Raw genomic sequence first — 13,808 nt, forward strand, 5'->3', positions numbered from 1 at the left:
CTTTCCCTCTATATTCTTAAAACAATAGACAAAGCTTTTAAGATTTTGAGTCATATCACAACTCTGCTCATGAAATCCTCAGTTTCTTTTTATTTCATTATAGTAAAAGCCATCTCACAGTTCTTTCTGAGGTCTACAGTGCCTGACACAATCCTACATCCCATTATTCATTCCAGTGCTCACTCATACTGTGCAGCCGTGCTGGTCTCCTTGTTGTTCTGGAAACATGTCACTCAGACACCCATCTCAGGGCCTTCCTGCTGGCGACTCCCTCAGCTGAAATACACTTCCCTCTGTATCTGAAAAAAAGAAAAGAAAAGAAAAGAAAAAATAAAGAAAGAAGAAAAGAAAAATCTTCATGTCTCTTTTTAAAAAATATGTATTTATTATTCACATTTAATCACTATACATCTTTACAGTGTAAGGCACGGCTTTTCTCAGCACTAATACAGTGCATATCCGTCAAGACAAAGACATTACTGTATACTTTATCATCAGCAAATCATTTTTCATTTTTCTGTCAATTATATGTATTGTCTATTTTTTCCCTGTTCCCCTCCCACCCTCCTCCTACCACCTACCCCCTGTTACCCCTTCCTTACTATCTCTAGTATCTACTCTTGCACTCCCTGCTGTTAAAACTTCAAGTCTTTCAGTTTCTGCTATAGAGCACAGACATTTGGTATATGTTGAGCGGGAACATACAAGGTCTGTCTTTCATAGTCTGGCTGGCTTTGCTCAGCATAAGTCTTCCATATTGGTCCACTTCGTGTCAGGTGTCAGGGTCTCACTGTTTTTTAGGGCTGATTAGTATTCCATAGAGTACATATGCCACAGTTCTTAGTCCACTCATCTATTTTGGGACATTTGGATTGATTCCATGTCCTAGCAATTATATATAATGCTGCAATAAACATGGATGTGCAAGTGTTTTTCTGACTGAGGATTTTCCTATCCTCTGAGTAGATACGTAAGAGTGGAATTACTGGGTTGTGTGGTAGTTCTATTTGTTAAGTTTCTGCAGTCTCCATACTGTTCTCCACAGTGCTTGTACTTATTTACATTCCCGTCAATAGTACAGAAGTGTTCCCTTTTCACCGCAGCCCGCCAGCACTTATCATTCTTTATTTTTTTAATTTTAGCCATTTTGACTGGAGTTAAATGGTATCTCAGTGTAGTTTTGATTTGCAGTTCCCTTATGATAAGAGATGTTGAGCATGTTTTTATGTTTTTGCCTGTCCGTATGTCTTCTTTAGAGAATTGTTTATTCAGCTGATTTTTCCATCTTTTAACTGAATTGATTGGTTTTTGGGGGGTAAGTTGCTTGAGTTCTCTGTATATTCTGGTTGTCAGTCCCTTATCTGAGATAAAGTTTGCAAATATATTCTCCCACTCTGAAGGTTATCTCCTCACTCTAGTTTCCTTTGTTGTGCAGAAACTTTTTAGCCTAAAGTAGTCCCACTTGTCTATGTTTGGGTCTATTGTCTGTGCTTTGGGGGTCTTCTTTAAGAAGTCTTAACCTACTCCAAGGTCTCCAAGAGTTTTCCACCAGTAGTTTTATAGTTTGAGATCTTATGTTTGGATCCTTAATTCATTTTTAGTTGATTTTTGTTAATGATGAGAAATAAGGGTCTCATTCCATTCTGCCACATGTGGAAATCCAGTTTTCTCAACACCATTTGTTGAAGAGATTTACTTTTTCCCACTAGATTATCTTTATCTTGTGCCCTTTGTCAAAGATCAGTTGGCGATATATTTTGGAGTTTATTTTTTAAGTTCTCAATTCTGTTCCATTGGTCTACCTGCCTGTTTTTATGCCAGTACCATGCTGTTTTGATTATCACAGCTTTATAATATATTTTGAGTTCAGGAAGAAAGATGCCTCCTACTTTATTTCCCTTGCACAGTATTGCTTTGGCAATATGGGGTCTTTTGTGACAAATTTTATGATTTTTTTCTTCTATTTCTGTGAGAAATATCTCTGGTAGTTTGATTGGAATTGCATAGACTTTATAGATTAATTTGGATAGACTTGGCATCTTGGTTATATTAATTCATCCAATCCAGGAACATGGGATGTTTTCCACCTTTTCATATCCTTTTTAATTCTTTTTTAAGTGTTTCATAGTTTTTCTTGTAGAGGTCTTTGACTTCTTTTTTTTTTTCTTTTTTTTCCTTTAATTTTTTTTTACATTAATTCACTATACATCATTACAGCATACAAAATGAATTTTCCATCCAAAATACACTGTACATTGGCTCAATAAAGCACATCAACATACATGTTATCAACGAATAATTTTCCATCTCTTATGTATTGTATGTTTTGCTTTTTATTTTCCCATCCTCGATTCCCTATCCCTCAACGTCTGCCCTGTCCAACACTCCTCCCACATTGTCTCTGGTATCCATGGTTGCTTTCTATGCCTTCCCCCCCCCATTTAATTGATTTGCTAATGAACTAAATTTGTCTAAATATTTGTAAGAGCAAGCACAGCTGATATATACATACACATGAACCCAAGTCTGACTTTAGACATAAACCTCAGTGAATAGAATGAACATACTATAAAGTAGTACTTAGCTGGGGCTACATAGCTTACTGCAGTCATCAAATATGCAATTTTTAAAAAAATTTCAATAACAGTTTTAGTGTTTTTGTTGTTTTTTTTCCTCCTGAAAATTTTTTTTAATTAACTTACATTCATTCCCTGAGCATCATCACAACATACTAAATGTGGTTTTCCATCTAGGATAAACTGCATAGTGGCTTAATCATGCATGTTACCATCAATAATATTCCATTTCTACATATATATATATCTGTTTTTTAACCCATGTCTGGCCCTCTATCCTTTCCCACTCTCTTATTACACTATCTCTGCTATCTACAGTTGTCTTCCATTCCTTTCCCCCAAACATTTTACTAACTACTTTCAATAGCAAGATCAGCCGATGGTTTCAAGAAAAGCAGTTTTGAACTGGTAAGGATATTTCTTTGAAACTTAAAGCCTAGAAACAGGTTAGTATTCTGTTCAAATAGTCGGAACATGAATCTATTGATAGCTGAAGACAGGACAAAAGTCCTTAAAACCAGACAACAAAGCTTAGAAGAAAAGCAGCAATATTTTAGTCAAGTCGTAGAATACTGTTTCATCAGTTCAGTCTCATGTACTTAATCTTTCTTCTGTATCTGTTGAGGTTCGATGTTCCAGATTGAAATCTGGGATGTAATACTCAACTCCAGCTTTTGGCCCTACAATTAAGTTGCCCATTTTCTTAGTTTCTGAACTCTTATTTCTGTGTGTCTGCATTTAATTTTACTGACATAGCACTCCCTTAAGAACTTCTTGGAGATCCGGTCTGGTGCTGGTAAATTCTTTCAGGTTTTGTTTATCTGGGAAAGTTCGTGTCTTTTCTTCCCAAATGAACGATAACCTTGCTGGGTACAGAATTCTCGGTTGAAATTGCTTTTCCCTTAATACTTTGAATACATTTTCCCATTCTCTCCTCGCTCTCATTGTTTCCGATGAGAGGTCTGCCGTTAGTCTGATGGGATACCCTTTGTAGGTAACTTGCCTTTTTTCTCTTGCCAGTCTTAGTATCTTGTCTTTGTCTGTGGTTTTGGTCAATCTGGCTATAATGTGTCTTGGAGAAGATCTTCTTGGGTTGATTCTATTTGGGGTCCTCTGTATTTCTTGGGACTGAATCTTTGAGTGCCTCTCCAGGTTTGGAAAGTTTTCTTGCAGGATTTCATGGAATAAATTATCAATGCCCTTATGAGACTATTTGCCTTCTGGGATGCCTGTTATTCAGATGTTTGGACATTTGGAGATATCTAGTATTTCTCGTATATTATTCTCAAATTTTTGGGCCATCTTCTCAGTCTTCATGGTGGATTTTTCTAGGCCAGCAATTTTCTATTCTACATCTGAGATTCTATTTTCTGTATGATCTAGTCTGCTTTTAATACTTTCAAGGGAGATTTTGACTTCCTGTATTATAGCCTTCATCTCTAACAGTTCCATCTGATTCTTTTGTAAAGTGTGAAATTCCTCTTTTAGATCTTGCATGAATTTCCTCACCTCCTGGAACTCTTCAACTCCTTTCTCCTTCCTCTTCAGCAGTTCATTGTCTCTCTTCTCTTCCATTTCTCTTAGCTTTGCTATTATGACTGTTCTGCATTCTTCATCAGACATTTCCATGATTTCCGTTGAACTGTGTGTGGATGGAGAGGAGTTATCCTTTTCCCTTGGAGGAGAGGTATTTTCCTTCTTCCCCATATTTCTTGTGGTCCTTCAGCAATTAATTTCTAGTCATCTGGTGGGTGGTTGGTTTCTTCCCAAACTTGGAAGTCCGATCTGAAGGAAGAGGGGTGAGCGGAAAAGGAAACCAAGAGAGAGAAACAACAGCAACAACAGCTAAACAATAGACAAGAAACAGAGAAAGAAAGAAAGAAGAAAAAACTAAGAGAAAAACCTTTAAATAAAACAAAAAAAATTATTCAAAAAATTTAAATAAAACCCCCAAAATTAGAAAATCTTCGAGAAGGCTTGTTCCCTTCCCTTCTGCCTCTCCTGGGTTGGGAGGGGGAGAGGGACTTACTAACAAGATAAAGGGATAGGAGGGGCCAGAAGGCCCAGAAAAAATGCCTCACCTTAAAAAATTCTGAAAAGCAAAAATTTAAAAAAAGAGAGAAGAGGCGCTCAGGGCTGGCTCCAGGTGCCACTGCAATGGCCGCCACCTCAGCCTTGGAATACTCTCTTTAGACTTCAACATGGGGTCCTCCAAGAAGGTTACTCTCTCAGTGCTCAGCAGGTAACAGTCGGAAGGGGTTGGCGCACGGGTCCGCAGGATCATTGGGAGACCTGAGTTAAAAAATCTGGATCCATTTTTACTGTTTTATGAATTTGAAGGAGGTAGACCAGGTGGATTTCCTGACCACCCACATCAACGTTTTGAAACAGTGTCTTACCTCCTGGAAGGGGGCAACAGGGCTCATGAGGACTTCCGTGGACATGTTGGTAAACTGAACCCAGGAGACCTGCAGTGGATGACAGTGGGCCGGGGCATTCTGCATGCCCAGATGCCTTGTACAGAGGAGCCAGCCCATGGCCTACAACTATGGGTTAATTTAAGGAGCTCAGAGAAGATGGTGGAACCTCAGTACCAGGAACTGAAAAGTGAAGAAATCCCTAAACCCAGTAAGGATGGTGTGACAGTTGCTGTCATTTCGGGAGAAGCCCTGGGAATAAAGTCCAAGGTTTACACTCCACACCAACCTTATATCTAGACTTCAAATTGGATCAAGGAGCAAAGCATTGTCAATCCATTCCTAAAGGGTGGACAAGCTTTATTTATACCATATCTGGAGACGTGTATATTGGGCCTGATGCTGCACAACAGAAAATAGAACCTCATCACACTGCAGTGCTCAGGGAGGGTGACAGTGTCCAGGTGGAGAACAAGGATCCTGAGAGAAGCCACTTTGTCTTAATTGCTGGAGAGCCATTAAGAGAACCAGTTGTCCAACATGGTCCATGCATGTTGCACATGCAATAAACCTAATTGTTGCTTCCTAAAAAAAAAAATAATAATAAAAATAAATAAATAAATAAATAAGAGAGAAGACAGAGACAGAGGAAAAGAGAGACAAAGACAGATACAGAGACAGGAGGCCTGAAAGGGGTCTTCCTACCACGCGAGTTTTGTATGCTGGAGGCCGAATTATCAGTGGGAAGTCATTTCTCGGTTTGCCCCAAAATGGCTAGATCGCAGGAGCCATGGAGAAAGGTGTCTCCAGAGGTCTTTGACTTCTTTGGTTAAGTTTAGTCCTAGATATCTTAGTGTTTTTGTGGCGATTGTAAATGGGACTTCTTTCTTCAATTCTATCTCAGTTTGTTCATTGTTAGTGTATAAAAATGCCCTAGATTTTTATGTTGATTTTTGTATCCTGCCACTTTTACTGTATTTGTTTATCACTTTCAGGAGTTGTTTTTGGTGGATTCTTTTAATAAATAAATAAATATTCAAAACTGGATTGCAATCATGTAAAATCTAAGTAAATCAGCTTACTCTGCCTTACCTTAGGGGAATTCAGGTAAATTGTTTTATGTTGCCTTTGCCAGTATGGAGTATTTGTTAGATTTTATTCCAAGAGCTTTGTGTGAGACTATCCTTACACCATGTACCTAAACTGGATTTGATTTGCTAATAAGCTGCTATTGTATCAGGAAGCTTCTTGGGATATATGTTCTACAAATAGTTTCACCATAAAACAATTACTCTGGCCTTGCTTTTAGCTCATATTGTGCTTCTGAATGCAACTTCCTGTAATGAGTTGCACTCTAGTATATCTTTTATAAAGCATTCTGCTTTTCTTTTCATAGTAGAGCCAAAAGAACATGTTTAAACAAATACTCTAATACAAAACCAGTCATTATTCAGTCAGTCTAAGGTATCACATTCTATTGTGTAATTTAGCATTTCTTTTTATTCATATAGTTACAGAGAGAATTCTCTGCAAGCCACTTTGAGAGCCTTTCCTAAGAGCAAGATCTGGTGGGAAGATTGTACAGTGGACATAACAATTCCAGATGACCGAGGGGTAGGGAAGGTCAGACTTGAATATGATACAGAACAGGGTAGTTGTGGGTAGTGAAGAACAATATGCCACTTAGACAATGGAGACAATGCCTCATCTGTAAGCACAAAGAACAGTTATTTATTTTTGACAGGAATTTAAGGAATCATTTGTAGACACTGTTCTGTAAGTATTGATATTACATTACATAAGGTAAACAAAATTAAATTCTCTCTCTCTCTCTCTCTCTCTCTCTCTCTCTCTATTGTTATTTCAGGGAAATCAAGGGACTGAATCTGAACATTGGATCCCTCATCTTGTTCTAGAACTAAAATTTATCACCAGCAGATTAGCCTTTGTGGACAAATTATTGTTTTTGATTATTGCTAAAATTGTAGATATCTTTCTAGGGAAAGCAAACACATTGCACCTCAATGAATAGTGTTATATTATCATTATGCCATTTAACATCTCTTTGATTGCCTGTGAGAGGTTGGAAAAATGGCAAGTTTGCTCCAAGAGCCAATGCATCTTTAAATAGACCCTTTAACTGTAAAGACTCCATGAGGACAAAAACAAGGCAATAATTTTAAATAGATGCACCTATAATTATTACAGAAAGAACTAGGTACTTCCAGATAATGTACTTATTTTAACTATAGCCTTCTAGAAAGGCTGCCTCATTTCACATGGTCTAACTAGGGACTCTAAGGATGTTAATTGTAGACCAATAATAATCACATAGGTACCCTGTGAAACAATAGGGCAGATAGTTTTTGATAGATATTCCTTTCAATGTTAGTAATACTTACATTTGTAAAATACCTTACAGATTTTTAACCCTTTAGCATTCATGTTCTCAAAACAAAACAAAACAAACAAACAAACAAAAAAAAAAACTCTCTCAAGAGTTGGTGTCACCTCCTTCCTTAGCCACAGGAGGGGGACAATTTAAAGACATTTTCAACATTCTTTTGCCTCTCCTCTGCTCCTGTGCTCAGCCCACACAAGACTAGCCCTGGATTGATGTAACTCTACTGTTCAGTGTGACCTTCTTCTCCTCTAGGACAACAACTTGTTTTTTATCACTGATGCCATCCCCTCTTCTCTCAACCACATTGGCCTTTAGTTATGCTACTATGTTGCTGACTTCAAAAACCCATTTTAAATCCTTATCCTAATTGACCACTCTACAGCATTTGACACTGTTCTTCCCCCTTAGTACTATTTAGAAAATAACTTTTCCCCTGTGTAGAGTTTGTGTTCATTATCTAAAATTCAGAAAATAGGAATAATTTTAAAAACTTCATAGGCAAGCACTTCAAAGGGAGCTAATGGGGTTATAATTTTCCAGGATTTTTCAATGTTATGATTCATATTTGATACCCACAGGTATCCACAATGTTACCACCTAATCTATTAAACATTTCCTATGCAATTATTCTCTTATAGCACAAGTTGAATTAGTTGCATAATATCCCATGGTATGAATGTGCTGTGACTTAATCAGCTCTCTCCACTTGGCTGTTCAGGTTATTTCTTATATATCATAATTATAGCTAAATAATGCTATGCTTACCTTTATAGATAAACTTCATTACCATAGATAAATTCCTAAATATGAAATTGATAAGTCAAAGGATATTTATACTTTTTAGACTGTGGATACACATCAGTAAATATTTCCAGAAAGCTTGTAGCAATCTGTTCACACATTAAATTTTCATAACCCATGAGGTTAAAAGCATGAGTTTTGGAGTTCTTTTCCATTCTTGTCACTGATGTCACATTCTTCCAGCCCTGAATATTGTGTCCTTCAAGGTCCATTTCTCAGTATTTCTTTTAGACTAGGTGTCCCTTGGTTATTTTACCCACACAATTAACACAGAAGGCTGATGACTCCAACCCCTCTCAATGTTAAGGTGTGTCAACTTGAACTTGGTATCATTTTCCTCAAACTTCTTGTGTTCCCCACCTAAAAGAACTCTACCACCCTTGCTCAAATCAAGACCCCAGTATTACCCTTCACAGAAATGAGAGAGCACACATCTCTCCTTCCCAGAATTAAAAATTAAAAAAAAAAAATCTTTTGGGGAACTGCAATGCTTTCAAAATGATAGATAAACAAAACTCTATTTCACTGGCAAACAGCCGTGGCTTGTTTTTCTCACCTTCAGCCTCTGGAGCCATCTTTCTCACGGAATGTTCTCTTTTTTCCTGCCCACAATGACCTCTTCCTTCTGTGCTTCAGATTTCTCAGAGAAGTAAGACAGGGCCACTGTTGTTCCAGAGCTGGCAGACACAGTTGTGACTATTGCCTGATGCTGGTTCAGACCACTATTGTTCGTACAATGAAGTATGATTCTTCCTCAGCAAATAAAACAGACCTAAGTCTGTACATTATACCTCCCAAACCACTCTAAAGTCAGTGTCCTTCTTTCCATGTTTACTGGCATTGCCTTAACTCAGATTTAATCCTTGGAGAGAGAAAGAAAACTATTTTGTTCTTTTGGAAGATAACTTTGATGTGTTTGTTATGGTCTGGCCTCCTTTGAACCAGTCTCATGCTTTCAAGGCAGTTTATCTCTCTAAGACTCTTCTGATAAGAGCGAATTATAACAGCAGCTACTTCACAGGATTTTTGTAAAAAAATGTATAAAGTATGTGAAAGCACTAAACAGGGCCCCTGACACATGGTGAGCACCCAGTAAATGTTGGCCTACCATCGTCATCGTCTTTGAAGGCCCAGTTCAAACGGTCTACAACTGCTCCTGGCTTCTCTAAATAGAGTCTATTTTTGCCTTTTCTGTAATGTTTTGAACATTCTGTACTTCAAAATTCATTTTATCTTAACTATTTCCTCCTTACTGAACTGTTTAAATTCATTTTTATATCCTTAAGACCCAGAAATGTGTCTGGTACATAGGGGGTGAAAAATAAATATCTGCTGGAAGAGTGCAGTAGATGGATGACATATACTCATGTTTTTTGTTTGTTTTTGTTTGTTTGTTTGTTTGTTTTTATCTGCAATCTTTAAAAATCAGTCAATGTACTTCACCTAATGTTTTTGAGGGTTTTTTTCCCCCCATAGGCTGTGTGCATGTGCACTCACTGAAGAGACAGAGAGAGGCAGTGAGAGGGAAAGTAAGAAATCACCCCCCCAAAAGAAATGTAATACACTGTAAAGTTATATGTGATTCAATGTAATATAAACAAGATTATGATAATAATTAATTAATTAAAAGGAAAAAAATCGCCCCCCCAGAGAGGGATGCTATACCACAACTCCTTCTCTTCCAGTCTCCCTTTGGAATTTTAGCATGCACACACATGCCCCCATTGTGATTTTCAGGCTGTCAGATCCAGGACTCAAACCACAATCAGCAGTGTGAGTCCAGCTTCTTAATCACCAGGCCATCAGTTGGCCCCGTAATTCACCTTACTAACAGACTATAAAAGAAAAATCACATTACCTAAAAACATGATTGAAAGGCATGAGAATCAAAGAGCAAAGTAATATTATGATGTGGCTAGAAAATCCAAAATATTTTATAGATAAGATATTCCAGATAAGATATTAAAGTTCGATAAATGACCATTATGTTTCTATGTACCAATTATAAGCATTATAAAATAAAATAATAATACCATTTACAGTAAAGTGAAGTTTTTAAAGATAGATATAAAAAATTTAACAGATTATGTTTAAGACCTCTCTATGGAAAACTCCAAAATTTGCTGAGATAAATTTTAAGAACTCTAAATAAATTGAGGGTGTTTGTGGATTAAAAGATCCACTTTTGTGTAAAAACATTTCTCCCTTCAACTGATGAAGAAAATCCAAATGCCAGCAATGTATATATAAACTAAAAGTTTATTCTAAAATTTATATGGAAATATCAAGTCAAAACTGGTCAAGACAAGTTTAAAAAAGAACAAAATTGGAGAATTTACATTATCAGATACTAAAACTTACTATAAGACTATATTATTTAAAACAGTATGGTATTGACATAGGAAAGATATGTAGACCAATGAAGTATAAAAGAGAGTCCAGAAACAGATCCAAAAACACGGACAGTTGATTAACTGTAAAGATAGTATAGCAGAGGGTCACAAGAGGTTGCTTTGTTTTGTTTTTCTCCTCAAAATGGTGCTGGGCCAATTTCATATCTATTTATTAAAAAAAAAAAAAAACACTTGACTCTTAACTCTTTATTATATTATACACAAAAATCATTTTCAGTTGAGTTGTAAATTTAAATGTGCAAGTTAAAACAATAAGATTCTAAGAAAAATGAGAGCATATTTTCATTAGCTAGGAGTAGATAAGAATGTCTTGAGCAATAACAAAATTTATATAATTATAAGTTATACAGTTAAACTCTTATTAATTTATTAGTTATTATAAATTAAGCTATTGAGGTATTTGACTTCATCATATTAGGAGCTTCTGAATTAAAAGATACCAGTTAAAGAGTGAAAAAGCAAGCTGGAATGTGAAACACATATTTGTAATACATGTATCTGGCAAAGGGCTCTTATTCAGAATATAGAAAAAACTTTTACAAATGAACTTTTAAATGTCAGATAACCCAGCAAGGAAAAGGGCCAAAGTTCTGAACATGCACTTCCTGAAAGAGAATACTGAAATAGACAATAAATATATTAAGTGTTGCTCAACTCCATTAATCATCAGTAGGGAAACCACATTCATACAATTTGTTGTTGAAAATGAAAGGAACATTATTAATAATTCTATCAGGAAAACAAACTTACTAGGACATATACCAGAGTATGTAGTCACCCCAGTTATCTGAGATATTCAAATTACTTTCACAAAGATATACTCCCACAAATCAACCAGATTTGCTAAATTAAAAAAAAAAATTCAACGAAAATCAAATGTTGGTGAGGATGCAAAGTAACTGGAACTCTCACACACTTCTGATTGGAAAGGAAGTTGGTAGGACTAGTTTGGAAAACTCTTTGGATATGTCTATTGAAACTGAATAACATGGACTTTTCCAGCCCAGTATTGTAATCAGTAGAGACTGCAAAAGAGCAGCCACACCAGAGGTTTATTTTGAGAAAAACTTGGAAGGAAGAAAAAGAGACTGATCTTTGCTAGCAGATGATAGATCACAGAATACTTGGGCAGAGCTGAATTGAGAAGGTGTATGTGTGACTAGTATGCTGGGCATTTGCTTTTCAACGATTTGAGCAGTTGACATGTAAATATTTTCTCAAAAATATTTAAAATCATACTGTTTCTGTTGTTATAGAGTCACAAACAAAATTATAAGAAATATTTTGAACATTATCTTTAAAATTCAGTATTTTGAAAGTCGTTTATTAACTTTCAAGAACTATGGAGTATGAGTTAAAATTTTTTTAATATGTAAAGTAAGTGTTTGTGGGAAAATGTAAAAATAAATTTAAAAATCAAAAAAAAAAAAGAAACTGAACATGTGCATAGCCCAGCAATTCTATTTTAGGTTTGTAATCCACAGAAATGCATGCATTCGTATGACAAGTCAGTAAAAAGGTATTGATAATTGCATTACTTGTGATTGCTCCAAACTGGAAGCGACCTAATATTCATAAACAATAGAATAAATTATTCCGCCATGGTGGCACAATATTGACTCATGAACCATTGGGACAACTCCTGGATTGTGCTCTGAGATATTCCTGTACATGCCAGCCACACATGCATGTCTACTACAATCCTGGCTGTCGGAGGATAGGGCTAGATTACAGAACGAAGGGACTGTTCAAAGTACTTCTCTCTCTCTCTAAAGAAATTTAAAAATCAGCTTTAAAGAAGAATAAAATAGGGCCAGTAGGTGGCGTGGTGGTTAAGGTGCCAGACACCCACATGGCTGATTGTGGTTCAAGTCCCTAACCCAGCAACTTGAAACATGCCAGGAGCATGTGTGTACATGCCCAAAACCCTGGTAGGAGAATGGAGGAAAAGAGATTGTGGCATGGCCGTTACCCCTGGGGAGTGATTTCTCACTTTATCTCTCTCTGTCTCTCCTGCAAGCATGCATACCCTATAGCAAAAATCTCTCTAGAAAACTTTTTAGAAGCAATAAAATTAATTAGCAGTATTACATTCACACAGTGTAGTATGATACAATTATAAAAATGACAAAAACGTATAATCTTTTTTTTTTTTTTGTGGAGAGGTTTTTGCTATAGGGCACGTATGCTCACCAGAGAGACAGAGAGAGACAGAGAGACAGAAAGTGAGAAATCACCCCCCACAATCCCCTCCCCTCCATCCTCCTCTCAGGATCTTGGGCACACACGCACATACACCTGGCGTGAGTTTAAGCCACCGGGTCTGGGACTCAAACCGCAGTTGACTACATGGAGGTCCAGCGACATAGCCATTACACTAACTGCTGGTCCCCAAAAAACGAATAATCTTAAAAACATAATATTATGGAAAAGAAGCCAGGTAGAGAAGAATACATGTTCAATGGTTTCTTTTATATAAAGTTAGAAATGAACAAACTAGTGTATGATGTCAGAAGTAAGACTAGGGGTTGGCAGGTGGCGTGGTGGTTGAGGGCACTGGACTCCCACATGGCTGACCACAGTTTGAGTCCTGGACCTGAGACTTGCTTCCTCTCTCTCTCTCTCCATCTCTGGTCAAATTAAAATAAAGTTAAATAAAATAATTCTAAAAAAAAAAAAAGTGAAACTAGAGGTTGTCTTTTGAGAGGAAAGAAGAACATGAATATAGCTTCTAGGGTAATGATAATACTCTATTTCTCAATCCCACAGATGGTCTCATACCTATAGGTATGTTTGTTTTGTGAAACTCCATCAAGCTATATATACTTAGCATTCTTACAGTTTTTTACATACGTGATAATCTAATGTGAAAAAAAAAACTGAGACAAGATACTAAGATTGGCAAGAGAAAAACATCAAGTTACCTACATAGGACATCCCATCAGGCTAACAGCAGATCTCTCATCGAAAACAATGCGAGCGAGGAGAGAATGGGAAAATATATTCAAAGTGTTAAAAGAAAAGCAATTCCAGCCAAGAATACTGTACCCGGCAAGATTATCTTTCATGTGGGAAGAAAAGACAAGAACATTCTCAGATAAACAAAACCTGAAAGAATTTACCAGCACCAGACCAGATCTCCAAGAAGTTCTCAAGGGTGTGCTGTATCAGGAAAATTAAATACAGACACATGGAA

General features: G+C 36.6%; 1 protein-coding gene and 1 pseudogene across 1 annotated transcript in view; both read left to right on the plus strand.

The window, feature by feature from the left end:
- The window catches only part of PDE11A (phosphodiesterase 11A), a 439,743-nt gene that overhangs the window by 221,495 nt on the left and 204,440 nt on the right, over positions 1-13,808 (plus strand). The window lies entirely within an intron of this gene.
- On the plus strand, positions 4,778-5,562 carry LOC102479578 (pirin pseudogene; annotated as a pseudogene).

This window comes from Tupaia chinensis, unplaced genomic scaffold (assembly GCF_000334495.1).
Source record: "Tupaia chinensis unplaced genomic scaffold, TupChi_1.0 Scaffold000322_1, whole genome shotgun sequence".
Classification (NCBI taxonomy): domain Eukaryota; kingdom Metazoa; phylum Chordata; class Mammalia; order Scandentia; family Tupaiidae; genus Tupaia; species Tupaia belangeri.